The 26494-nt window shown below is 41.2% G+C and overlaps 1 protein-coding gene across 5 annotated transcripts in view; it reads left to right on the forward strand.

The window, feature by feature from the left end:
• HIVEP2 (HIVEP zinc finger 2) overlaps positions 1–26494 on the forward strand; it is a 228362-nt gene that overhangs the window by 120423 nt on the left and 81445 nt on the right. For all 5 annotated transcript variants that reach the window (XM_007656406.3, XM_007656412.3, XM_007656409.3 and 2 more), the window contains one exon: positions 20964–21076. The gene's annotated coding sequence lies outside the window, so the exon portion shown is untranslated. The remainder of the gene's footprint in view (positions 1–20963; positions 21077–26494) is intronic.

Here is a 26494-nt window from a genome sequence, read left to right on the forward strand (position 1 = left end):
GTGGTGGTGATAATGGCTATCAATAGTAGAACACTTATGACATCAGGAGCATAATTTCACCGAAGATAGGTGCCATCCATCAGCAGTACTTATTGAGTGTTTACTGTATGCAGAGCATGGAATAAAAACATGGGCAAGTACAATATAACAGAGTTGGTAGACTTGATCCTAGGGGAAGCAGCGTGGCACAGTGGAAAGAGCACGGGCTTTGGAGTCAGGGCTCATGAGTTTGAATCCCGGCTCTGCCACTTGTCAGCTGTGTGACTGTGGGCAAGTCACTTCACTTCTCTGTGCCTCAGTTCCCTCATCTGTAAAATGGGGATTAAGACTGTGAGCCCCACGTGGGACAACCTGATTCCCCTGTGTCTCCCCCAGCGCTTAGAACAGTGCTCTGCACATAGTAAGCACTTAACAAATACCAACATTATTACTTTGATCCAATGAGATTTTTTGGTTTATACTTTGACATTTTCGAATTTATTTTTATTTTGGGTTTGTTTTGAATTCACCTGTTTCTTCTTCCTCTTTCAGAAGATTCATTTATGAGATTTTACTGGTGTTTTGCCATATTTTCCAATCCATTTTATAAAGGCCTACTGTTACGAACCGTGGACAGTTCAAAATGAGTTGTTGACATCCAATTTAGTTACCAACACTTTGGAAAATATGTGACAAACTAGAAAAATGGGATGAAATTCACCAGGGACCTGGGCAGGATACTACAAGTGCAGATGAAAAACCAAATCCAAGTACAGTATGGGGAAAAACTGGCTGAATACAAGCATGGTGGCAAAAGATCTGGGGTGACAACTGATTAAACACTGAATATGAATAAAAAATACAATAGTGAATAAATAGGAAATATGCCCATGGAGTTATGACATGCACTAGATAGAGTACTGGGTCCAGTTTACATCACTAGACTTCATTTGAAAAAGGATATAGGAATCCATTCAATCAGTCAAAGAATGATATTTATTGAGTGCTTACTATGTGAACACTGAGTTCCCCTTTTCCTCTGCTCCCCCTTTCCTCTCCATTTCCTTGACTCGCTCCCTTTGCTCTACTCCCCAACACCACAGCACTTGTGAATATATGTACATATTTATAATTCCATTTATTTATATTATGTGTAAATATAATTATATATTTTATATTGATGCCATTGATGCCTGTTTACTTATTTTGATATCTGTCTTCCCCCTTCTAGACTGTGAGCCCGTTGTGGGCAGGGATTGTCTCTGTTGCTGAATTGCACTTTCCAAGCACTTAGTACAGTGCTCTGCACACAATAAGCGCTCATAAATACAATTGAATGAATGAATGAAGTAAAGAGCATTGTACTGAGCATTTGGGACAGTACAGTACAATAGAGTTGGTAGACACAATCTCTTCCCTCAAAGAGTATATGATAAGGTGGAAAAAAGTTCCAGGAAAGAGCAACACAATTGCTTAGAAAAGGAAGGGGTCTTGTGAGGAAAGGTTAAAGAAAATGGGATTGTTTAGCTTCAGAAAGAAAAAGACAAGTGTTGGCAATAATTCTTTTCAAGTGTTTGACCACTTTTTATTGAGAGTCAGTTGTTGCAAGTAGATCAACATGGTGCACTGCAGTGAGGAAAGGAGCAGAAGCTCCATGAGGATCATAAAAGAAGGAGGCCAGAGCAAAAGGGTTAGGCACTGCAGGCAACAAGCTAAACACTCCGTTTGTGCAGAATGCTACCTGACTATGGTTTCCACATCAGCCTTTTCAGACACACATACATATGCATCTCGGTAAATTTTACTCTCTGTGGCAGCATCTTCATCCTTATAGGGAGGATGCTGACTTATTGGTCTCCATCGCCACTGTGGAATGAAAGTAGGGAGTGGACTTAAGGCAGGAGAGTGTCAGTTGGACATGAGGGCCAACTTGTCCACTGAAAGATTGGATTGTTACTGAAGGAAATGGTCATGTTTCCATCCCTGGAGACTATTTAAGAAAAGGCCAGTCAACCATCTCCCGTGGGTGATTTACTCATTCACCTGCCTGGAGTCAGGACCTTGGAAAAATGGTCTCTAGAGGTTCTTTAAGGATTTTGATTTTATGATTCTACAGAAGTTTTTAAGAGGGGCAATGTGTAAGGCATTCTATTCTTGGGAAGAATAAAACTTATTTTGATCATCTTGTCCAAATATGTTGGGTATAAATGAGGTGGGAATTTTTATTATGCTTGCAGATGGAAGCATATTTTATTTTTGGACTTTGTAATTGGAAATCTGTCTCCAGAGACAATTTTTCATCTTGCTCCCTAGCCAGCAAGAGGTTGGTTCAAGGATGAAGGTCTTTCTCATTTCAAAGGGAATTCCACATTCAGATCATGTCAGCTCCTGACCAATTAATCAGTCAATTGTATTTATTGAGCACTTACTTTGTGCAGAGTACTGTAATAAGTGCTTGAAAGAGTACAGTATAACAGAGTTGATAGATAAGTTCCATGCCTAAAACAAGTTTACAGTCTAGGGGGAAGACAAAGATTAATATAAATAAATTATGGATATGTACGTAAATGCTGTGAGGCTGAGGGAGATGTGAATAAAGGGTGCAAATCCAAGTACAATAGCGATGCAGAAGAGAGTGGAAAAAGAGGAAATGAGGGCTTATTCGGGGCCTCTAGAAGGAGATGCGTTTTTAATAAGGTTTTGAATGTGGGGAGAGTGATCATCTGTCGGATATGAAGGGGAAGGGAACTCCAGGCCACTGGACTTGGGGAAAGGGTCGGTGGAGAGATAGACAAAATTGAGGTACAGTGATTAAGTTGGCATTAGAGGAGTGAAGTGTGTAGGCTGGATTGCAGTAGGAAATCAGGAAGGTAAGGTATGTGAGGACAAGATGGCTGAATGCTTTAAAGCTGATGGTAAGGAGTTTCTGTTTGATGCAGAAGTGGATGGGCAACCATTGGAGGTTCTTGAGAAGAGAGGAAACATGGACTGAATGTTTTTGTAGGAAAATGATTAGAGCTTTAGTGTGGAATATGGACTGGTGTGGGGAGAGATAGGAGGCAGGGAGGTCAGCAAGGAGGCTGATGCAGTAGTCAAGGTGGGATAAGATAAATATTGGATTAACATGGCCGCAGTTTGGATGGAGAGGAAAGGGTGGATTTTTGCTATGTTGTGAAGGTTGAACCAACAGAATTTGGTGACACTGAATATGTGCGTTTTAAGAGAGAGATGAGTTGAGGATAACTCCAAGGTTACAGGCTTGTGAGACAGGGAGATGGTTGTGCTGTCTACAGTGCTGTCTGATGAGAGACAGTAGCTATATTTTAGACACCAAGAATGATGACCATTTATGATCAGGCTTAATTGTCATAAATTCAAAACAGGCAGACCAGTGGTTCCATCCCTAAAGGGGAAGGCTTTCTCTCCAAAAGACAATATTTGTTCGTGCTATTGAAGATGAATAGGGGGTGTGACATGGACTCTGTGAGTGTTTAATGGTAGTACATGACTCAGTGTGAATTCACTGATTGATAGGTCTTGAAGACTAGATTCCCCTATTCATTTACTGTTTACTATCCCCTATTCAGTGTAGATTGAGTAGCAATGAAAACATTATTACACCTGGATGCCAAGAGACCTTAATCCTGAATTAGTGTGATTGACTCTTTCTATGCATGTGAACACCATTTTTTAGATGACCTGGTGTACCTGTAGCTTAGAGATGACCTATATTTCTGCCCTTTTTTGGTTAAGGAAATTTGATTTATATCCTAATTTATCCAAGGTTCAAGGCTTGCTGGATAATCTAATACTCTGATTCTCCTGTTTGGCTTTTTGCTATCTCCTATTGTATCTCTTTGCTACATAAATGTTGTTGTCCAATGATAACACCTTCATTCATTTTGTGATTAATCCACGTACATGGGAATGTAATGGGTCTAGGTGGAATGTCTTACTTTCTAAATGCACATAAAGCTTTTAAATTGGCATATAATGGTGTAGCAAGGTGTGGATTTTGTTCACAAAGAATGAGGTACATTTTTCTAATGAACTAAAGCTCTGCACTTTATTGTTCCTATGCTCTACTAAGGGACGCCTGGTCTGAAAAAAGTATCTGGCACTCTTGTCTTATGCCGAGTAGTTTCCGACCCATAGCAACACTACGAACATATCTCTCCCAGAACGCCCTGCTCGCCATCTGCAATTGTTCTGGAAGTGTATCCATAGAGTTTTCTTGGTAAAAATATGTAAGTGGTTTACCATTCCTGCCTTCTGCGCAGTAAACTCGAGTCTCCTCCCTCGACTCTCTCCCATGCCACTGGTCCCCAACATGGGTGAGTTTTGACTTGCAGCAAATTGCCGTCCATTCTCTAGCCACTGCCCAAGATAGGAATGGAATGGGTAGGCCTCTGCTTGACTCTTCCTCCCGAAGCCGAGACTGGTAGAGTACTGGAAACTCTCCAGGTGCAACCATGAGTGGGGGATCTGGCACTCTAGGAATGATTTAATCTTCACCAGTGCTGCATCCTAGTTAGGGTGTGTAGTTGGTATCAGCAGAGATTAAGGAAAAATGTTGTGTAGTATGGGGTTTAGGAGCTCTTTTCAGTGCAGTGGGTTTTTGATGTGTGATCATTTTCTAAACTGGGCACAATTTTTTCTAGTATGGGTCGATCTCTTAATTTTTAAACTTTGGAAAAAACCTGTGTATCTTGCTATGAAGTGGAGATGGGGAAAGCAAGAAATAGGGGAGACAAGGAAAAAGACATGAGCACACAGGTGGACAAGCTACACCAGTTTAATAATTCAGTCCGGGTTGTATTTGGATGGTAGAATGCTTGGGAGCCCCAGGTGCGTTTTTGCTGCCTCAGGAGTCTTGGGACTAAGCCTGATAATGCTATGAGGCCCTTTCCAGCTCTCTGACACTGATAAAATGTTGAACCATCAACATTCCAGATTTCTCTGCTTTTCAGAGTTCCCTGCTTTTAAGAGAAGCAGCATGGTGTAAGAGAAGCAGCATGGCATAGTGGATAGAGCATGTGCCTTGGAGTCAGAAGGTCATGGGTTCTAATCCTGGATCTGCCACTTGTCTGCTACTTGTCTGCTGTGTGACCTTGGGCAAGTCACTTAACTTCTATGTGCCTCAGTTACCTCATCTGTAAAATGGGATGGAGACTGTGAGCCCCATATGGGGCAAGGGACAGTGTTCAACCCAATTTGCTTGTATCCACCACTGCACTTATTGCAGTGCTTGGCACATAGTAAGTGCTTAACAAATACCATAATTATCATTACTATTAATTATTATTGAGATGATGAAGATGTGAAGTAATTGTTAGGTAATGGTCTAGCCAAAGCCCTAAGGGTATTCCATTGGGTGAAACATTTTGAATGATCATTTTGTTTACAAGGGAAGCAGTTTGGTTTAGTGGAAAGAGCACAGGCCTGGAAATCAGAGGATCTGGATTCTAATCCAGTTTCTGCCACATTCCTGTTAAGTGACTTTTCTGTGCCTTGGACCTCATCTGTAAAATGGGGATTAAATCTTTCTCTCTGCTACTTAGACTGTGAGCCCCAAGTGGGACAGGGACTGTTCCGCCTGATAAACTTGTGTCAACCTCAGCGCTTATAACAGGGCTTGGCACATAGTAAGTGCTTAACAGCACCGTGGCTCAGTTGAAAGAGCATTGGCTTGGGAGTCAGAGGACATGGGTTCTAATCCTGGCTCCGCCACTTGTCTGCTGTTTGACCTTGGGGAATGGTTAACTTCTCTGTGCCTCAGTTAACTCATCTGTTAAAGTGGGGATTAAGAATGTGAGCCCTACATGGGACAACCTGATTACCTTGTACCTACAACAGCGCTTAGAACAGTGCTTGGCACATAGTAAGTGCTTAACAAACACCTTATTATTATTATTAATAAAGATATGTACCATTATTTTTAGTAGTAGTAGTAGTATTAAAGGATATTAGGATGAAACAGACCTTAAAATAATACAGTATGAGTTATTACTATGAGAGATTCTGATTACACACATTTTTGAAAAGTCTCCAAAAAAGAGAGCTTGTGGGGCCACTGTCCAGTGCTTCTTTGTGCCAGTGCAGTTAGATAACAGTACAACGTATACTACTTCGCTACAAATTTAAAATGCCCTGGACCAGAGCACAGTTTAGGAAGTAAGATTTATAGCATTCAGATGTATCTGGTACAAGCTCCTGGTCTGGTGAAACAGGCACTAAATTGCCTTTATTTAAGAGACTTTAATGCTTTCTGTTAAGAAATGGTAGTAGAGTCAAAAGAATTTGTCTAGATTGTGACTACTCAATAGATTGTAAGTCCTTTTGAAGTCTGGGACCACATCTTTTACTTCTGGTGTTATTTTCTAACCATTTGAAGCAGCATAGCCTAGTGGCAGGAGCACAGCTTGGGAGTCAGAGATTGTGGGTTCTAATCCCGGATCCTCCAATTATCAACTGTGTGACTTTGGGTAAGTCACTTAACTTCTCTGTGCCTCAGTTACCTTATTTGTAAATGGGGTTTAAGACTGTGAGCCCCACGTGGGACAACTTGATTACCTTGTATCTACCTCAGTGCTTAGAACTGTGCTTGACACTTAGTAAACACTTAACAGTACCGTCTTCATTATTATTATACAGTAAGTACCATTGATTGCATTTAAGATTAAATGTTCTGCAGTATTTTAATAGGGGCTATGTGTATCTGTCCTTCGGATTTGAGAGTGATTCTGCCTATTATGAGGTTTTTAATTTATGTTTATGGGTGTGGCTCCAAAGGCCAATAGGCAACTGACATTCTCTTCTCCACAGTGTGAATGGAAAGGTTACCCTCTCTGTGTAGCTGCATTTATTTTCCTGCAGTGACTGTTGCCATTTTTGATGTTGACTACTAGTATCATATTCGTCTCCAAGTCTCTGGCCTAAAAGAGTAACCACATGACTGCTACATGCCAGGCTGGCTCATCCACTACTACTTTTTCCCAGCTGTCTATAGCTATGCCACATTGCTTTAGGTTATGTTTCACTTAGTAGCCAAGCATTTCTCCTGCCCTTGTTTCTGGGGCTTTCCACTTCAGCACACCATCAAGCAGCTGTTTGGGGAGCCTGTTTTCATCCTGCCACATACCACCCAGCGAAGGGGTGGTACAACAAGCAATGCTTCAGCCCTGGGGGATGGAATGGGTTGCAAGGTCTCTCTCTTCCAATCCTTTCATGCCAGTTGCTATTGATGTACTTTATAGGAAACACAGAGGGAACCATTCAAGAAGTTGGATAGGATAACTGTGTTGATCTCACAGCCATTAAAAGGTTAGCTATCACAGCCATTTGAAAGATTAACTATCATGGCACTGAAAACCTTCACTTAATCTGTCGTTAGCACCTCACTGGATCAGTCTCCCTAAGGATATACTGATTTTCTACCTTGCCTATCTGTGCGCCATGGCGAAACCTGCTGTGTCTGAAGTAGGATTCATTTACAGCATTCATTCCTGGGTAACTGATGGCATTTTTGGTTGCCACTGCTTGTCGGGTACAGGCTGGTACATGACTTTAGTCTCTTAGGGCTAATTGATATTCCATAACCCTATGATGATTCAGCACAGGGGATCAGAATCACTGACATGTTAATTCTGTAGGCTGTTTTCTTCCATTTGTTTGTGAGCTCCGCAGAGCCAGGAACATAGATCGGGCAATCATTGGTATTTATTGAGCGCCTACTGTTTGCAGAGCATTGTACTAATTCAGTAGAGGTGGCAAATACGATCCCTACCCACAAGGAGCTTACAGTCTAGAGGGGGAGGCAGACATCAACATATTGTCTGGTACATAGTAAGCACTTAACAAACACCAAAATTATTATTTATATGTGCTGTGGGGCTCGGTGGGGTGACTAGTAAGTACTTAAAGGGTGGGGTGAAGATCAAGTGCTTTGGGGTTACAGATCCAAGTGCATAGGCAAAACAGAAGGGAGGGTGAGTGGGGCAAATGAGAACTTAGGGAATATGTGTCTTCTGTTTTACTCTGCCCAGCACTTAGTACTAGCATTGTTCTCAATAAATACCACTGCCTGATTTCAGAGCACAGTCATAAGTAAACGACTGTTTTAAAGACTGTTGAAGTTTCTACTCTGTTGAGCGGTAAAAAATTTTGAGTGGACCAGAAATCACCCTGTCTCCTGTTGGGTTCTTAAACATGGTTCCATAGAATAAGTTAAACAAGACTAAATGTACTGTACCATTAATTACTCGATAAGGTTGGACAGAGGGTCCAAAGGGGCCCAACTTTAATAGACCTGGATCTGGAGTTGATTTAGGATCTTGGTGAACTTCTCAAGACAACCAAACTTCTTTAGTGGCTTCCAGAACCTCAGACTGCTGATGGTGTCAGATGCCTTTATAAGATCTTCAGATACCACATGGAGGTTTTGATGCTGTTTCCTTACTTTCTCTATTTGATGTACTAGAACCAGTCATGCTTCCTGTAACGCGTTCGGATTCAAAGCCACATTATAATTTAAATTCAGGATATGAAGTAGCCTAAATATTCTTAAATAGCTGGATTTTGCCACAATGGAGAGCAGAGAAATAATAACATTAATAATAATTTTTGTTAAATGCTTACTGTATGTCAAGCAACGTACTAAGCCATGGAATATTCATACTCCAAGTATCAGCTTGAATACAGCCCATGTCCTACATGGCATTCACAGTCTAAGTAGGAAGGAGTAGGACTTAATCTGCATTTTACAGAAGAAGAAATTGAGACTCAGAGAATTGTAGTGGCTTGCTCAAGGTCACACAGCAGACAAGTGACAGATCCTTTGATTCCCAGGCCTGGACTTGTCCTGTAGGCCACACTGCTTCCCTGAAATGCCTCAGTAGTTCTGAAAGCAAATTCTTTCCCTTCTTAAGTTTGAAGATAATGGTGGTGTCATAAGGCCATGTGCAAATATCTGAGCAGTGTATCCCACCCTTGCAGATCTGTCATCAGATCTGAGTGCTTCTTCATTGCTATAACTGCAGTGAAAACTTCGCCTTAATGTAGCCTGGGTTATATCTCGCTAGTTGGCCTGTTCCCTTTTCTCTATTCTTTCTAGAGCCCCCACTCGGTGAAAGGGGCTTTAAGAAGATTGTTGTCTTTGGGATTCCCTTCTTGTCTGTGATAGTGACAGCACCCCCAACACGGTTTAGGGCATATAATGGATGCATAAAAATCATGGAAGGAAAAACCACTTTCCTTCTGGGGCAAGGCAGAAATAAAGGCTATATTCCATGCACATTGAGCAAATTTTTAAATACATGAACAAATAAAGGGACTTTCATTTCTTAATCTTAGCGAACAGTCAATCGTATTTATTGAATTCTTACTGTATGCAGAGCACTGTACAAAGAGCTGGTGAAATAAACTGTATCTGGATGTGTCTTCTATTTCAATTAAGTAGACTTTTAAGATATAGGAGTTAAAATGTCCTTTTAAAACACCTGACACAAATCATGATGGAAAGGTTTCAGAAGTTATCAAAATCCTAAAATCCTTCCATATTTGCAGGGATGGAAATAAGGCAGAATGGGGCACCAATCAAAGCTAAGTGTCTCTGCGCCCCGTCCAGGGTGAAGAATTACAACACAGATGCTTTTTGTTTTGGGGCCCTGATTCGTGCTGCAGGGGCTGGGGGTCTATCGGGTGGGGCCGGCTGCCCCTCACTGAACTGTGGGTCAGGGAGCGGACTCGGTCCCTCAATGCAGGGCTAGCCCCACCCAAGGCCCATCACAGCACCCGAACTGCAGGCTGCTGGTTGCCAGTCGGCTCCCAGAGGTGCTCTCTGGCTCCGGGCAAGGAATGGGGAATCTAGAGGGAGCACTGCTCTGAGATGGGGCTGGGCTCCAGCTTCTCTAGACTGCGAGTTCATTATGAGTAGAGAATGTGTCTGTCTGTTATAATAATGGTGGTATTTGTTAAGCGGTACTATGTGCAAAGCACTGTTCTAAGCGCTGGGGGCTTACAAGGTGATCAGGTTGTCTCACGTGGGGCTCACAGTTTTAATCCCCATTTTACAGATGAGGGAACTGAGGCGTGGAAAAGTGAAGTGACTTGCCCAAAGTCACAGCTGGCGAGCGGCAGAGCTGGGATTAGAACCCATGACTTCTGACTCCCAAGCCCGGGCTCTTTCCACTGAGCCACGCTGCTTCTCATGTTATATTATACTCTCCCAGGCGCTTAGTAGAGTGATCTGCACACAGTAAGCACATTCAATAAATACGAATGCCTGACTGACTGACTGACTTTCTCAGTCTGCCAGTCTGCTCCCTTGCTCTGAGTAGTGCCCTGGTGGAGATGCTGCTGCACTTGGCACAAAGTCTGGGGTTGCCGGAGGAGGAGAGCAGGTAAGATGGTCCCACCTGTCATCTTCAGTGGTATTTACTGAGAACTTACTCTGTGCAGACCACTGTACTAAGTGCTTGGGACACTACAGTGCAGCAGAGTTGGTAGACAAATACCCTGACTATTCCAGACAGGGCACTGCAAGGGAGGAAAGCAGGGAGGGATGTGGTGAGGAGATAGATGGAAGAGAGTGAGATTGGAATACTTGTGATATTTGTAAAGTGCTTACTATATGCCAAACAATGCATGTTAATCAGGTTGGTTAGAGTTCCTACTCCACATGGGATGCACAGTCAATTTGAGAGGGAGAACAGGTATTCATTCATTCAATGGTATTTATTCATTCTATAGTATTTATTGAGCGCTTACTATGTGCAGAAGACTCTACTAAGCTCTTGGGATATACAATTTCATCTCCATTCTACAGATGAGGGAACTGAGGCACAGAGAAGTTAAGAGACTTACTCAAGGTCATGCAGCAGGCAGGTGAAGCAGTGTTGCCTAGTGGAAAGAGCATGGGCTTGGGGTCACAGGTTCAAATTCCAGCTCCACCATTTGCTTGCTGTGTGACCTTGGGCAAATAACTCAACTTCTCTGTGCCTCAGATACCTTGTCTGTAACTTGGGGATTAAAACTGTGAGCACAATTTGAGACATAGACTATGGCCAATCTGATTGGTTTGTATCTCCCCCAGGCCCCAAGAACTTAATACAGTGCTCTGTACAGAGTAAGCACACGATAAATACACTTGATTGATTGATTGACTGACTGATGCCATTTCCTAAAACTTTAGACCAAGAAATTTAGAATATATACTGAGAGAGATATCTCCCCCTTTCTCTCTTTTTATATATATATATATGTATATATGTCATTTCTCCCCAGCCGCTGTCCTTAATTTACATTTGAGGAGAGAAGGACTATCTCATAACATTGCTTTTCACAAAAAGTATGTTTTTTAAAAATGGGAACAAAATGGCTTTGAAGCTGGTGTTAGAGCTCGTGCAATGATTCAGAAGCTGAAAATAACACTTCACTTCATGCACTCAACTCGGACTCTGTGCTTTGGCATCCCCCCCTGGATTAGCAAAGGAGTTGAAGTCATACCTCCCCCAGCATGCTATTATGGGTGACATGCCATGCTATGACAAATTACTGGCTTAACTGAGCATGTGCTACTAGAAAAATGTTATTGGCGTGCCCTCCATCCAATCAGAGGCTCCTCCAAAGAAACCCAAAAGACTCTGCCTGTCCTAATAAGCGTTTCCATGATTCTTCTCCCCGCACACCACCCCGGTACTAGCACCCAAATATGTCAGTAATATAAATGATCAGGCTTTCAATTGTGCCAAAAAGAACAATTGTAGTATTTATCAATCAACCAATCGTTTTTATTGAGAGCACTTACTGTGTGTAGAGGACTGTACTAATACCTTGGGAGAATACAGTATAACAAAGTTGATAGACATGTTCCCTGCCCACAAGGAGCTTACAGTCATACATTTTATTTGTTAAAGTTCTTATTAAGTCCTAGACATTGTATTAAGCAGTGGGGTAGATTCAAGATGTGTATATCTGTCCAAGAGTACTTAAAATATACTCTAGTCTGAAGCTTGATTTACACAGTTAATGGGTCTGTCAACTTTGTTATATTGTACTATTCCAAGCACTTAGTGTGGTGCTCTGCACACAGTGAGTGCTCAGTAAATATGATTGATTATATGGTTGCCCGGCCCCCAGTGGGACACAGTCCCTGTCCCCCCTAGGGCTCACTGTTAAGTAGGAGGGAGAACATTAGGAGAGTCATAAGAATATATTTGGGTGTTTGACCTAAGGCTGAGACCCATTATATAGAGATGGCAAGGTTATTTGAGGATGGATTTTTTTTTAAATTTTTCATGTAGCTGGATCTATATACAGTTTTATTCAGTATGCCGTCAAAAGAAAGTGGGACAGAGCAATAGAAGGAATCCCAGATTAGAGTGGTTTCTAACTCCTTTGAGCTGCTATTACAAGAAGTGTATGGATTGCTGTGAACTTTCTAGGGTTGATCCTCCTGAGTCCCAGTTTTTAAGGCTAGCGATAATGACTTGGTTATGTCTCCATCTCATGAAGTTATGCTTCATGTAAAAGGTCAAACTTTCTAAACCAGTCCTCAGCCATGACCTGTCAAATAAATGAAACAGCCAAGAATTGATGAATGTGTAAAGCGGCCTCTGCTCAGCTGAATTAACAGGAGATTTCTAGCATAATATTCGCATTGAAACAGTTAGCGTAGTTTGCATTTAAATGGGCATAATTACTCTAGAGAGTTAATGCCCCATTAAGATGAATGGATGAATAGCCCGTCTCACTTAATACTGTTGTTTCAGACAGTCTGGCTGCCGGCAGAGGGCAAGGGTGCATTGGTTTACAATATGCCTTTGCTAGCTTGGAGGTTTAGAAGAGAGATTCTCCCCTCATCCCACCTCCCCACCCCCTCCCTATTCCCTCCCTCCTCCCCCTCCAGGTCCCCTCCCTCCTTCCTGCACACCCTAGATCACCTCTTTCCAGAGGAAATGAAACCATAGCCCCAGTGGAACAGGGTAGAAATCTCCGGGAAGACCTCCCCAGCGTCTGGAATTTACAGACTTTTCCATGTCCCAGCTTTCTATTGTCCTAAGGCAATGAACTCCCCTGCTGGTATTGTGCATCTTTGGCCAACTGCCAACCTTTTGGGTCAAGTTTGCTTTTATGTGTGGTTCAAGCTGTCCTCTGTTGCTGTTGCTTTGGCACGGGCTTACACTCAGGCGGAGTACCAGCAGGGATGTCCTTTCTTGTGTTATATAGTTTGACAGTCCAAATAATTGTCAGGACTTTGAAAGACCCTTGCTGCAGTGTCTGCTGTGCTCTGTTCCCTCTGGTCCTGTCTTTCCCACCCCCTAACCCTCACCTCCCTCCTACCCTATCCAAGTCTCCATTTGTCAGTCTGTCTGTCTCTCTCTACCCGCCTCCCTCCCTTCCACCCTCCATAGGTGTCTGCAAGTACAGTAAATAGGTTTGTATGGCAGGGCTGTCACACAGGTGAGAAGCTTCCTGCCAAATGGAAGACACTGAGTCTTCTCACTGGCCTGCCAGTTGGAAGGATTTGTCTTTGCATGACCCTCTGGCACTGGCTAAACAGGTTGAGCTGCTTTCACTGGGGACACTGTCACCCTTCACATGAACCAGGACAGGGAGCCTGGTTTTAGAAAGGACACAGATCTCAGTTGGGGAAATCTAAGCTGTACTATTTTCTCTGAGGTTACAGCTCTATAGTTAGGGGGATGCACCATTACTAATTCAGTTCTGGTAGAATTGCAAATGCAATTTTCTCTGAAAGTCCAAAAGCAGTTGGCCCCATAGATTTAGAGGACAAGACCCAGGGGAAACTAAGAAAAAGACTCTGAGGATTTATCAAATGTGATAGCTAGGCAGAAAAGATTTTGGAACTCCCGAATCTGCCTCCTCTTCGCTGCTGATGCTTAAACAAAAGCACAAAACAATATGAAGAGGGAGCAATGGTATTATGATAGTTTTATTTCTGGTGATTTTTTTGAATAACTGTTCATCATTTGGCCAAATCCAAAAGATGCTGTGAACAATTTAATATTTGGAAGTTGGCTTCATTCAGATCTGAAAGTCAAAGGTTTTCAGTCACTGATCCTGCCCAGAGCCCCCTGGCCCTTCCAGACTCTGCTTTCGAGCCACCTTAACAGCTGGGGAGGAATTTACCAGACAATTTATAGCAGCTGGGGAATTCACCAGGAGGCTTTTGACCCCACCCCTGAGGGATTTGCAGGATGGGCTGGGCTGGATTGAAGAAGGTAAAGTAGGCCCAGTGAGTACTGTTCCTCACCATGGAAGAGCCCGTGGGGCCATAAATAGCTCAGGCACTGTCCCCTCAGCCAGCTGGAGAGAACACCTAGGGGATTTGAAGCTCACGGGTGATTGAAGGAGGTAGATCATGAAGGCCCATGTGGGGTTGAATGGGGTCACTGTAATAGTTCCGGGATTGACAGGAGATATAAGGAAAGAACTTGATATTTGCACCACAGTGCAATTTTTTTTTATATAGCAATTAGGTGGTCATTCATCCAGTTTTATACTAGGTGATTTGATTTTCAGCTGGTCTCTTCTCTGTGTACTTGTGAGGGCACTTAGGGGGCTACAAAGCGGGTGCCCACCACTGGCCACCATAACAACCCAAAGAGATAGTGTGTCACCCTTGTATTTGGTTTGACCCCTTTATTCACCTCACCCTCAGCTCCACAGAACTTAAGTGCATATCTGTAATTTATTTATATTAATATCTGTCTCTCCTCTAGACAGCTCACTGTGAACAGGGAATGTATCTACAAGCTCTATTATATTGTGCTGTCCTAATCACTCATAATATCATTGATTGATTTAATGATTGATTGTAATGTTATACAACCCACTACCCCACCCATCATATCCTGGAGGGTTCTGAGAAATTGGTGGGGGGATGGGAAGAAGAGTTCGGTAACTCCTGGGTTCTCTGGCTACAGAGAGCTTTGAAGTCATTGATTGCAGCTGGGTTTTCTGGCTGCAGAGTGCTTGAGCTCATTGCTTGCAGCTGGAAAGTTGCTCTGGAGCACTGTGATGAGCCACAAAAGTGTTCCATGAAGCATGTGTGTGTGTGTGTGTGTGTGTGTAAAAAGCCATGTGCATTGAGAAGGAATTCAGAGAGCCCAACCCAGTAAGTCTATAGGCCAGCTATTTTCTACCACTTTCTTGGCTAGCATTACCTTTCTTCCTCAATCTTTCTTCGCTGCCCACTATCTACTCCCCATCTACTCCATGGCCAAACCTAAGGGGTAGGGTGACCACTGATGGCATTAAATAATTCTGGACCAGTCATTACTGACCCCCTTCTTTGCCTAAGCAGTTGACATCTGTGTGTTTCCTGTATTACATAATCAAACAACATAATAGATCAGTGCTGTAAAGGAACACCAACAGTGTTCTTTGCAGATATTTGTAGAACTTATACATTAATCAGGAAAGCAACATTCTAAGAAAAAACAAATGCATAATTCATATAAAACCCCATTCTCTTTCTGGGAGAATTTGTTTCCTTTTGGAAGTACATTCATTCAATAGTGTTTATTCAGTGCTTACTGTGTGCAGAGCACTGTACAAAGCATTTGGGAGAGTACAATATAACGATAGACAATTTCCCTGCCCAAAACAAGCTTACAGTCTAGAATGGGGAGAGCGTTCCATTGCCAAGGGTGTCGGTGGGGTGGGACACGAGACAATGGAACAGTATTTTACGTACGGAAAAAAGTGTTTTCTTCTGCAGTTGAATTGAACTCCCCAAATTCCTAATGTGAATGTATTGACTTCCCTATCAAACCAAAGAAGATGGCCAACTTTAAACATAACATTATAACATGATTATATACATAGTTGTTTGTGAAGCCTGTTGTCATTACGGCCATTTCACTCTCAGATTCCCATCCGCCAGTTTACTGGTCTTCTGGTCTGGGTTGTATTCTAAAATAGGTGCCTTAGCTGTTTAAAAAAGAAAAACATTTTCTCATTCTTCCAGAAAGAAAATTTGGGTGAACATTTTTCAGAAGGGATCCCTGAAAATCTGACTTCTCTACACTGACTTCTTACGGAGCTTTAGCCTTGTTTCAGAGTTCCGTTTAGAGGTTTGAACCGCTCCAACAAAATTTGAAGTTGTCATCTCTCTTGGTGATGTGGTGTATCCCTCTGTCCATCAGGGCAGTTGACCAAACAGTACATCTTGTTCCTTATCCCTTAGTTGGCCTACCTGTGCTTTCTTTGCACTTAAAGTGCTCACACCCACTCCTTTTACTATTTTGAACTCTGGAGGTAATAGCCATAAGAAAATTTATCAGCATCTTTTAGTCTTTCAGGATAAAAGAGTTGCTGCATTTTCTATATGCTTTACCTGAAAGTGAGCAAGCATGCCAATCACCTCTTACTCAATTTCACATGAATATGAGTGCTTTCAGTGAAGAAGCAAAGAATGTACCTGGTGTTTTTGTGTGTGCTTACTTATGTCCAAGTCCCTGGGAGATAGTGTATGATTTTTCTTCATCATAATTGTTACTTCTTTTCAGCACAGCCACCAGAATTTCTTCCCTCTGCTCACAAAATCACAAAAGTAGTAGAGACCTGCCCCCCCCCAATGACCTATGGTGTGACTTGTTAAGTGAGGGGCATGGTAAAATGGTGAATTCCACTGGATTTCCCTTTTCTTTTTTTAAATGGTATGTAAGCACTTACTATATGCCAGACACTCTTCTAAGTGCTGGGGTAAATACAAAGTAATCAAGTTGGACACAGTCCATGTCCCACATGGGGCTCACAATCCTAAGCCCCATTTTACTGATGAGGTAACTGAGGCACAGAAAAGTTAAGTGACTTGCCCAAGGTCACACAGCAGACAAGTGGTAGGTCCAGGATTAGAACCCAGATCTTTCTGACTCCCAGACCTGTGCTCTCACCACTAGGCCTTACTGCTTCTCTGGGACCCAAATCCAAGGGTGGGTTGAATAGGGAGGGCCACATTTACATTTGCATATGATTCCCATGTTGTTGGCATGGTTCCATACTCTCCAGTAGTTTTCAGGTTAAAATTTTATTCAGTCATCTTTCTGTTTATCCCTGAATTTTTTCTCTTCTCTGACCTTTATCACCTTCTACTAAAACTGACCCATATCACTTAAACCAATAAGGTACAGCTAGTCTGTTCCCTGAGAGTCATTTGGGAGAGCCTGAATAAAATGTTCAAAATGAAGAAATCTGGTCCCACTGTGATTTATTTTTACTTTGTTACATCTTCTTGGAGACAAAAAATAGAAAAGGCAAATAAATAAGAAAGCTACTAGGAAATGTGCTCAAATTGTACCAATTGTTCTGTTTATAATCAGTGGTATTTATTGATCCTTTACTTTGTGCAGAGCACTGCACTACATGCTTGGGAGAGTACAATACAATAGACTAGGTAGACATGATTCCTGTCCACATGGAGTTTACAGACTTAAAAAGCTGACAGTCATTAAAAATCCATGTTTATTCATGCTTACAGCAGACAAGCAACAGAGTTGGGATTAGAACCCAGGTCCTCTGACTCCCAGGCCCAAGCTTTTTCCACTAGGTCACACTACTCAGAATTTTTCTGAGTGAAATTGAAGATAGGGCAAAAGTGTGGTTATAGGAAATCTCTTTAATGTGGTAGGTGACTGGCATACAGTAACTTTAATAAACATATATATTCTCATGAGTTAGGTGAGGGTGAAGTAATGGAAAAAAATGAAAAAGAATAGGGAAGAGGAGGTTTGGGACAGTCCTATTCTCAAAGAATGAAGGACTGTTCCTACTCCAGATAGAAAACTCCATCTAGCCTTAGAAAAACACATATCATGTTTCATCACATTTAATAGATTTTCCATATTTGCTAGGAAAGCTAACGGGATCATGGTAAAAATTAGTGTGTATGAGTAAGGAGACCTGTGTATAGACTTCCTTCCATTGATCCCATGACTTGGGGGAAGTTACTCAAGTGTTCTGTCTCAAATCTCCATTTGTAAAGATGAAATTAGTATTAATGTGAATAAAAATTAGTTACACATTATGTTATGAATTAGAAGAGATTGCTTACATATTATTAGAAGTTTGGCAAAATACTGACTGCCATTTGGAAGTTCTTTTGAGATTCTTCCTCGAAAGAGACTGTCTCCCATCAACAAATCCTTAGAGGCATAGTATTTTCACTTTTAAAGATGTCTAGTGTTAGACTGTATTGTATGTATCTGCACTTCATTGTACAGATTCACATGTTTGTTGATTTAAAATGATTTGCCCTCCCAACCAGTCCTAATAATTCAACAGTTGTCATTTGTTCTACAACTTCTTTTTTTTCCTGGTAAATCCCAACAATGAAGATTAAAACCATTTGGTCCTTACTATTCAGATATTCCAGTGTGGCCTACTGACATTATTTCCAGATGCTTTTCCTAGAAAACTATACGTTGACTTTGTAAAACGAGAAGGTCTGAGGCCTGACATATGTTTTCTTATGAGTTCAAATGCTTCCCTAAACCAATGTTTACATTACTGGTTAGTAACACATTATTGCCTGTTGGTTTTTCACTGTTAATAACAAACATTAGAATTTTATAAAAGCAAATCCCTCATTCTTTGTGTGGGCATGTAACATAGACACATATGCACACAAAGATATGGACATGGACAAGCAAGCATGTGCACAAAGGTACGAACACAAAAATACATGGAGAGGCATCCAGAACAGACATGAGAGGCGATGAGAAAGAAGGGAGGGGAAGGAATGGACATGTAGATCTGACTCTCCTGCAGCACCATTCTTTAGAAGAGTTCCATGTTTTGAGGATGGCCTCCATGGATCCCTCCATGTATTAGACAGATAATTGCTCTTCCCGACTTCAAAACTTTATTGAAGGCACATTTCCTTCAAGAAACCTTCTGTGACTAACCTCTTCTCTCCTCTTTTCCCATTCCCTTTTGTGCCACTCTTACTTGCTCAACTCATCCTCCCTCCTATTCTCATAGCACATAGGTATATATCTGTGATTTATTTATTTATCTACTTATTCATTTATATTAATGTCTGTCTCCCTTTCTAGACTGTGAGCTCATTGTGGGGAGGAATGTGTCTGTTGTTATACTCTCCCAAGCACTTAGTACAGTGCTTTGCATATAGTAAATGCTCATAAAAATGATTAAATGAATGAATGAATCCTCCACTGGTCTTGGCCACAGTATTAGTCCTGCTTTTGCAGATGATTATGCTGAGATTATGGCAGTTGCAACATTATGTGTGTTGTGTTAGGGAAGAGGGAGCCTCCTGGTACATAGAAAAACATAGTAGTCGCCTGACTACTTGTTTTGTTTTGTTGTCTTTCCCCCGTTTAGACTGTTAGCCCATTGTTGGGCAGTGATTGTCTCTACCTGTTGCCGAATTGTACATTCCAAGCAGTTAGTACAGTGATCTGCACATGGTAAGTGCTCAATAAATATGATTGAATGAATAGAAAGACACACTTTTCTTATATGCTTCCTTGAGTCTCTAGCCCTCTTAGCCAGTCACTGCCTGGGAGCCTTCTTCTAGTTAAAAGCTTCCACCAGTGACTCAGATGGCAACACTTTCTTCATGTATATAGTATGTAAATAAGTTTTTCTACAAGGCAAGTTTTCATTACGTGTCTTGGGGATTGTAATTAGAACAGTGCATGTCTGTCTGGATAGAATCAGATCTTCAAAACCCTTCTAAAATTTTAATTCCTCCAGGAAGCCTTCCTGGACCAAGCTCATATCCCCACACTCTATTTTCTCTTCCTACTGCCTCTCTAATGCACTTAGTCCCACTTCCTGAACACTTAGGTAGTTCCTTTATTCATACTGATGTCTGTCTCCCCCTCTAAACTGCATGCTCATTTTGGTTAGGGAACATGTCTGCTAATTCTGTTGTACTGTACTCTCTCAAGTGCTTAGTATAGTGCTGGTTTTAATGTCAATGTCACCAGAAGTCTGTGGCCAGTTCTGTGTGTTTTGAGGGTGTTTGGATATGGTTGGACACGGTGAGAGAGTAACTCAAGGCCCTCTGTTTTCAACATGCCTCCATCACTATTCGATCAGTCATATTTATTGGGTGCTTATTGTATGCAGAGCACTGAATTAAGTCCTTGGAAGAGTACAATATAACCAAGTTGGTAGACATGTCCCTATTTGATTCCTGGATTATGTGAAAGCATGAAGGGGACACAAGGCACCACTTTTTAGAAACTCTTCCCTCATTCTCCCTGCTGGGTATTCAAGGAAAATGGAGGGAGTATGGGAGAAAAGATTAAGAAAATTAAGGTGTGGTTGTAAAAATAGCCAAACAATAGTCCTTGATAATATTCATGATTTTTAATTGTTACTAATGTTGATTAATAAATATGATTAAAATCAGGTGTTTATTAGAAGAATCAGAAGTTTGAGAATTCAGGCCAAAAGAGCCTTTATAAACTTCTAGAATTTCTTATGGGGTTTTAATTAACATCTAAATATTAATACATATTCTCCAGCTCTTATTGATTATAGCTAAGGGGCCAATCTCCTTTAAGAAGAAACAGCTTGAACAATTCCAATTTAAAATATGAATCAACTTTTCAGTTACTGAAACTAAAGGAATGAAATCTGAAAGCAGTGTGCTCTCATTTTCTGTCTCCCATCTATTATTTAAAAACAACTTGTCATTTCTTTTTGAGTCGGGTCAGTAGGGAAAATTTTGTGATTATGTCTCTGCCCCCTCTAAGGCGGGGAGGCTTAATAGAACTACCAGATGGTGCTGCTCTTATGCATATTGCTGCGCACACACTGTGCACTAAAGAAATACCACTACTCCGTCAGGTTTAACATTATAATTACTTAGGAATAAGGCCTTCATACTTAATATTGTTTTTCCTTTATTCATTTTTCAACCCCTTCATGATAAATTGGGATAGGCTGTATAATGCTGTTCTTTGTTTTTTTTTCCTTTTTAGGTGGGTACACTGATTTATTAAAGAAAAGTGTCAGTAGCAAGACCCATCCAAGTAAAGAAACAGACTGCCCTGGTTGGAACCGTTGTTTCATAATCTTTGATATCAGCAGTCAGGTAAGTTGAACCAAATGTTCAGATCTTTTTTTAAAAAAAATAAGTATTAGTTACAAGACTCCAATGAAGCTTGACACCATGCATTAGTGGTACTTTTTCACATCCCCAAATAAACATTTTCTGGAAGTCTTTTGACAGTGCACTCTGAGTTTCCCATTGGGTAGGTAAAGTCTCTGTTCCATTTTCCAAAGAGGAGACGTCTGCATGTTTTCACCTCTTTTCCTTTTGTCATAGTGGAAGGAAATTTATTCATCCTACTGTTACATCATCATGAGCTTGAGATCCCAGGTTTCTTCCTCTGGTATTCAAACCTAAGGACAACTCTGTGTACTTTTTTTATGGTAGTTGTTAAGCATTTAGTAAATGCCAGGCAGTGTACTAAGTGCTGGAGTGCAAACAGGCAAATCAGGTCGGACACAGACCATGTAATAATAATAATTGTGGTATTTGTTAAGCACCTCTTATATGCTAGGCACTGTACTAAGCGCTGGGGTGGATAAAAGCAAATCAAGTTGGACACAGTCTGGTTTGGGGCTCGTTCTAAATCTCCATTTTACAGATGAGGTAACTGAGGCACAGAGTAGTTAAATGATTTGCCCAAGGTCACAAAGCAGACAGTGGTGGAATTGGGATTTGAACCCAAGTCCTCTGGTTCGCAGACTCATGCTCTTTCCATTAGGTCATGTTGCTTTGAAATTTGAAACCAGATCTCATTCCAAAGGGGAGCTGTCTTTGTAAGTTTTCACCATTTTTCTTGTTTTAAAACCAAGTTCCATAGATTATTGACTGAGGGCAGAATATCAATCAATCATATTTATTGAACACTTACTGTGTATAGAGCACTGTACTAAGAGCTCAGGAAAGTACGATATAATAGAGTTGGTAGGCACATCCCTGCCCAAAATGAGATTTCTGTTCAGCGGGAGAGACAGACATTAATATAAATAAATAAATTACAGATGTGAACATAAGTGCTGTGGGCTGAGGGAGGGATGAATGAATAAAGGGTGTAAAAGTACCAGGGTGATGGAGAAGGGAGTGGGAGAAGAGGAAATAAGGGCCTAGTCAGGAAAGGCTTTTTGTAGGCGTTGTGCCTTCAGCAAAGCTTTGAAGGTGGGGAGAGTGATCATCTATCAAAAATGAAGAGGGAGGGCATTCTAGGCTAGAGGCAGGATGTGGGCAAGAAGTCAGCAGCAAGTTAGACAAGATTGAGATGCAGTGAGTAAGTTGGCATTATTTGAGGGATGTGTGAGGGTTGGGTTGTAGTAGGAAATCAGGGAAGTAAGGTAGGAGGGGACAAGGTGATTGAGAGCTTTAAAACCTATGATAAGGAGTTTAATAAGAATAAGTACTATTACTACTACTGGGCAATTTTCAGGAGCATGGGTTAGGCTGAGACTGGCCAGTTTTTTCTTAGTATATGCAACTCTGTCAAGTTTCTGAGTTTGTTGTGAGACTTGAACTAACTTATGGATCTCATTAGTTAGGATGTTCATGTGAGAAAAGTTTGAATACATTTTGGGACAGGTTAGGGTCAACATTCCTCATAACGTATGATTTATGGCCAGAAATGAAATCAGTGATGGGTTTGGGCTGTGTTTGGGTTGATATTATGAAGCATATATTCAGGTTGGCTTGGGCTTAGGTGAATTCTTAAGGGGTTAGGATCAGGTTCAGGTTAAAATATGACAGACCCACATATCACTATTGTGTCATAATAGGGTTTGCTATAATAAAATCCATCCGTTTCCTTAAACTTTTCCAAACTCAATTAAAAAATCACACCATTTTAAATCTGGGGGAGGGCTACATTTCAATGTGAGAAATAGAAACTTTTTAGCATCCCAGAGTTCCATTTACCTACCATCTCTAGGACAGAGACCTCCCAAACAAGAGGCAAAGACTGTCCCAAATTTGAACTACAAATTTGAACTACAATTTTCAGTTCTCCTAAATCCATTACATAATGGTTAAAGAGGACTTTAGCTCTCTAAATGTCTGTTGACAGACAATGGCCATAAAGATGTTCATACTCTATCAAACAATTCTTAATGTATATTGGGCAACTATGGAAGCATAGAGGCAGTGTTGCCTAGTGGATAGAGCATGGGTCTGGGAGCCAGAAGGACCTGGATTCTAATCCCAGCTCTGCCACTTGTCTGCCGTGTGACCTTGGGGAAGTCACTTACCTTTTCAATGCCTCAGTTACCTCATCTGGAAATAGGAATTAGTACTGCGAGCCCCATGCGTGACGTGGACTGTGTCCAACCTGATTAGCTTGTGTCTACCCCAGGGCTTAGTACATTGCCTGAAACATAGTAAGCCCAGAACAAATACCATAAAAGAAAAAAAGAGTAAAATGACCATTATCTGATATAGTTCAGTATTCTGAGTTCAGGATTCCTTAAAATATGGAAAATGCTCTTTAAGAAAGCAGACTTCAACAGGTATTAGGTGACTTGCTCTACAGAAATGAGATGTAGTAGGCTAAGACAGCAGTCATTCGAGCATATTTATTGAGCTCATACTGTATACAGAGTATTACAGTGAACACTTGGGAGATTACAATGTTAGAGTTGGTAGACACACTCCCTGACCACAAGTTACCAAGAGCACTACTCATTTCTTAAGCAGATAATGTTAAAGACTAAACCCACCATCCCCATGCACAAAGGTCAGTGGATAGGTAGGAGTAAACCTTGGCAGGGGTGTATGGAATTACGCAGACACAAATAGGAGTGCCTGAGACAAATGGGACAAATAGGAAAGTGGAACAAAGGAAGATTACAAAGGAAGCATACAGATAAAAAGTGAAGGCTTGTAGAAGTAAAATCTGAAAAGCTTAAGCAGGAAACGAGATGTAATTTGCAGAAGATCTAAAAGGAAATAGAAAACATTCCTTGAATATGTCAGGAAAAAGGAAGATAAAGGGAAATGTATGCCATTGTCGAAATGTTTTGATTTAAGAAAGGAGTGCCATTTGCTTGTAGAAGTTGTAACTATTTTTTCAAGTTAATAGGCAATTGTTTCAGTGAGAAATAGAGAAAACAACATTTCAACCAAATTGTTTGAAGTAGAGAACTGCAAATATTTTCCACATCAGAAGATTATCCTAGTAATAGAAGAAAATTTATTCCATGTTTCTCTGAAATATGCAGATTTTAAAATTCAGCAGCCAGGGTCCATAAATTCTGGTTTTAGTGATCCCATGGGTCCACCATCCTGCTATCTCATTCAGTTATATTTATTGAGTGCTTACTGTGTCAAAGCACTGTATTAAGTTCTTGGGAGAGTACTATATTACAATAAATAGTCAAATTTCCTGCCCAAAATGAATTTACAGTCTTGAGATTAGAAAGCGCTTAGGATGGTGCCTAGCACATTGTAAGTACTTAACAAATACCTTAAAAGAGGCCTTAAATTCTTGAGGCCTTCTGTTGCCTACTTAAAATATTTGTAACTTCATCTGCTGAGACTCCTTCTTCCTAAATGGGTGAAATCTATGTCCACTGTCACCTCTGCCTGCTCCTCTTGGCCCAACTTTTACACTCTCCTCTGTAATACCTCTTCCTCAGGAACAATGTGAAGGATAATTTCTTCTTGCACTCGTGCAGATCATATATTTCTAGATATTCTGATCGTTCTGGTGATCCCTCCCCTCCAAATCTTCCTTATAACTATAAATTGGGTCATTCTGTTTCTGTTGCTTGCACTTATGGCCAACATCTTCATATTTTATATCTACTGCTTTGACTATTCATGTGAATTTTGTCTTAGACATTGAATAAGTTAATTCCACAAGGGCTAGAACTTGTCTTGTTTTCTTCTTTGTAATTTCCCTAAATGTCCAGTTCTTTGTCCCCCACACAGTGAATGCTTAATAAATACTGTCAAATGAATGAATCAAGGTTTGGTTTAGAGGATGTGGAATTGGATCATTCCATAGTGTATTGTTCTTTCTTCAGTGACATCTTTTTATTCAGCCATGAATTTTGGAGGGTTAGTTTACGACACAGGGCACTAAATAACATTGTGACTCATAAAATGGATGAGACCTTTCCCATATGTGCTTACACAAACTTTGGCTGGCACACCAAACAGTGGTAGTGGCAGAATTAGAAAACATCTCAAGGGTTTATAGTTTGCGATTTAGGTTTTGATTTAGTGCTTGCCCTAGGACTTGTTCTTGGATTTGCCTCCCTTTAAGATGGAGGTGTGTTGAAACTTTGCATTTTGGTGAGGTGCTTATAGATCCTCCACTGGTCCTAGAGGAGAGCAAACACTGTTGTTTTCTAAGAGTGCAGTTACAAAGCAAGCAATATCATTCTTCTTAAACTTTGTACAAAAAAAAAGAAACCTAGGAGACAACATTGTTTTCTTTCAGCTTCCCTGTTGCTGGAACTTGTGCAATGCTAGATTTGACCTAATAGCTCTTTTCCCTCATGGCAGCGGGATTCCACTGTGGATCTTGACCATGTTAGTGCAGCCGAAAGCCCTGTGAGCATTCCGTATGTTTAGAGAGGTTGGGAATGAAAAAACTGCAGGAAATCTTTGATCCTGGTTCAGTTGGGGGCATGACACAGCATTTTCATTTGTGACAGGCAGTTTTCATTGGAAATGATGCATTGAGCCATTTGAAAGATTTCTGGAGCAAAACCTTGACTATGAAAGGATAAAGGTGAAAAAAAAGTTTCTCAGGCCCAGAGTGATTAAAAAATAGCAGTGTTATTTCCTGTAAGAAGTGCTATAGCCACTGGGGGATGAGAATGAATTGCAGCCTCCGCCACACTATACATTTCGATTTCCCCCCAAAAGCTTTTCAACTCGTTCAGTGTAAAGTCAACTAATAGGTTAAAATATTAGCTCATCAGCTGGTGGAAACCCATCTAGAATCAATGTCAGATGCCAAGCTTAGAGAAGACCCTGGACGCAGGTGCTTCCTGCTGTTCTATGTTTTGAAGCCCATGCTAGGCATTGAAATTGACAAGATTCCTACTGTCCAGGCACTTAGCATAGGGGTAATCCTACCAGTTCTATCCCCTGCTGCCTACTAAGAATGACGTTGGTAGGGAAAATGTAGGAAGAGCTTGCTCTCTGTTCTCACTGGACTACTTGCTCCTTCAGAGGACAGATTGTCTAAAGTTTGGGTTTTCTTAGCTGAAGAACCAGAATTTTAACATTATTACAGCCCTTGCTTTCGAAGACTTTATCATTTCCTCCTTCCCCTCACCCACCCATAGTTTCAGGAGGTTTGCAGCACCTGGCACTGGGTTGATGCTCACTTTTGTTAGTTATCTCCAAGAGCTGTGGCTACACTGAAGGCATTGGGTGCATCCATCGCTGAATCACCAGGACTTACCAATGGCTCATGTGTTCATTGTTAGCACATTCTAAGTTGACTGTGCTGATATGGTTATG

Source organism: Ornithorhynchus anatinus, chromosome 2 (genome assembly GCF_004115215.2).
Source record: "Ornithorhynchus anatinus isolate Pmale09 chromosome 2, mOrnAna1.pri.v4, whole genome shotgun sequence".
In the NCBI taxonomy this organism is placed as follows: domain Eukaryota; kingdom Metazoa; phylum Chordata; class Mammalia; order Monotremata; family Ornithorhynchidae; genus Ornithorhynchus; species Ornithorhynchus anatinus.